The following is a 3,044-nucleotide window of genomic DNA, read 5'->3' on the forward strand; positions in this document are numbered from 1 at the left end:
CGCTGGATCGTCATGTCCAAGGATCACTCCTTGCCCATCCTCTTTTGTAAAAGAGATGGTTGGGAGGTCGGGCGCTTCGCCTCCGACCTGGTAAACTTGCTTTAGGTGTCTTTTGCGAGATGACTTAGTGAGTCCCCCTCCCGCAAATCCTCCAGAGATCATATGTATGTGTCTCTCGGGGATTTGTGGTGGTGGGTCTCTTCTGTCCTCATCATCTCGTTTTCTTTTTTCATGATTGTCCGACCTTTCTATGAGATATCTATCAAGTCGGCCTTCCCTGGCCAACCTTTCTATCACATTTTTAAGGTCGTAGCAATCATTTGTTGAGTGGCCATACACCTTATGGTACTCGCAGTAGTCGCCGTGGCTTCCTCCCTTTTTGTTTTTGATGGGTCTAGGGGGCGGCAATCTTTCAGTATTATAGATTTCTCTATATACGTCTACTATGAAAACTTTTAGAGGAGTATAGGAGTGATATCTCCTCGGCCTGTCAGGGCCGACCTCCTCTTTTTTCTTGGGCTCCCTCTCTTTCTCTTTTGCTAAGTGAGGGTGCCACTGTCGCCAGCTCGGCTCCCGTAATCTGGCGTTCTCCTCCATGTTGATGTACTTTTCTGCTCTCTCTTGTACATCGCTCAAGGAGGTGGGGTGTCTTTTTGATATGGACTGGGAGAATGGACCCTCTCTAAGTCCATTTACTAGCCCCATAATGACTGCCTCTGTGGGCAGGTCTTGAATCTCCAAGCACGCTTTGTTGAACCTTTTCATGTAGTCTCGTAAAGGTTCTCTGACCTCCTGTTTTACTCCCAGGAGGCTTGGTGCGTGTTTTACTTTATCCTTCTGGATGGAGAATCTCATCAAAAACTTTCGTGAGAGGTCCTCGAAACTGGTGACCGACCTCGGAGGAAGGCTATCGAACCACTTCATTGCTACTTTTGACAAAGTGGTCGGGAAAGCTTTGCAGCGAATAGCATCAGAAGCATCAGCTAGATACATCCGACTTTTGAAGTTGCTTAAATGATGCTTTTAAAATACTTTTTTTCGAATTTTAACATGTCAGCATCTAGAATTTGAACCTAAAATAATTAATTAGTTGTGTAGGTACAAACCCTTGTAAGCTAAGCTATATGTTCATTGGTAAATCACATTTATAAATTTATGTGAAACACCATTAACTCGTTTCTGTGAATTAATACGGTGTCGCGGAGTTAGCAATGCATGTTAGGCATGGGAGAATAATTTTTAAGTTTCATACCTTCTAAATTAAACTCATTCATTGGGAAGAATGGCGAGTTTTAACTATTATTAAGTTTAAGTTAGATTATTCGGTACCTAGTTATAAAGTCTAGATAAACTATGGTCCTCACTAAATATTTTAAAGTGAAAAAAAAAATCTATATTTTCTTGGGACAATTGCTAATTGCTTGTGATAGCATAACATATTTTAACTATAAACTTATTTAATTTTATGCAACATTACAATTGAATTTTAAAATTTTTAAAAAAAATTATGAACAAAACATTTGAATTTGCTAAGAAAAAAATATTGTAAAGTATTAAGAGCTTTATATTTTTGTAAATCACATCTGCATCAATTTTGTGGTTGACTAAACATTTGACTTTATAGATGACTTGGTTTGCATTGTATACAAATTTTAAAATGTTGTCTTCATATGTATTTGCACAAATATTTTCAATTATTTACATAAAATTTTTTTATGTTAAATGAGAGTTCTCCTATCTTTTCAAATAATGCTAGTTTATTCTCTTCTTTATTATTAAAGAATGATCATAGAATATATGATACCAATAATTAAATTAAATTAATGTCATATTCCTCTAAAAAAAATAAATACTAAATTAATATTTAAAAGATTTTGATTCTGATAAAATAGTATAAAATAATCTTTAAAAAATTTAAAATTTGACAAAATCACTTAACTATATAAAAAAGTGATGTCACAGTAAACAAAAAATACTGATATAGCCATCGAAAATTCGATAATAACAGAAAATTTTAACAAAGTTTTTAATTTTCTTATTTGTTATGACAGAAGAGACACTTCTTCTTCTTTGCCATAACAAAAAAAAATGCAACAACAAAATACTGTCAAGACAAAAAGAACGTTATTTCTTTTTCTTTTTTTTTTTATCATGGTGGAAGGAGATGCACCAACAAAATTAAATTCTATATTATTGATCGCTAAATATCAAAACTTGATTGGAAAAAATTTGGACATCTATCCTTTTTTGTACTTAGCTTCCCACCTGCTTTTTAAAATGACATTATTTATTCATATATACCATAGCTTTCTTAGTTCCCCACATGCATAAGACTATATACATACAAAAAACGTAACACTTAAATATAAATCAGATTATCTACTTCATGTATTTCATATTGAGTTAGATTTTTAAGATGTATTTACTATTTATCAACACTTCAATATTATTGTTCTAAAGTGAAACAGAAAACACTTAGAGTAGACTAAAAAATCATCAATTTTAATTATATCTATAAAAAAAATTTATTCAAAACCACTATTTAGAATAAGCTAAAATATTTTATATTTTATATATATGCAGTGTCATGTGTTTTATAAGAATTTTAAATTTCACGTGTCTGCATGTTCTGTATCGTATTATGTCCTGTATTTATGTAAGTGTTTATGGATCAAAGTATAGAACACATTATTATTTATTAACCTCTCTTCTTAATTACATGAACACATAGAAATAATGATATATATTAAAATTTTTAGACAGAGAAACAAGACTTATATAGATATTCACTTTTTCTTTAGCATCAATTTTTTTCTTTTAAAAGAAAAATCAAAATCTCAACACATCCTAAGTATGAAGAAAAACCAAACCAACAATAAACTGAACAAACATTTTTATCCGATAAAAGTGTTTATATTCTTCTAAAAAAAAAACTACTACTGTCCCACCACCCAACTTGATTAAAACCTAAAAACCTTCGGCTCTTTTTAATTCCTGACAAATAAGAAGTATTGGACATAACACCCAAAACACTTAAATGTTAG

This window comes from Arachis ipaensis, chromosome B02 (assembly GCF_000816755.2).
Source record: "Arachis ipaensis cultivar K30076 chromosome B02, Araip1.1, whole genome shotgun sequence".
Taxonomy (NCBI): domain Eukaryota; kingdom Viridiplantae; phylum Streptophyta; class Magnoliopsida; order Fabales; family Fabaceae; genus Arachis; species Arachis ipaensis.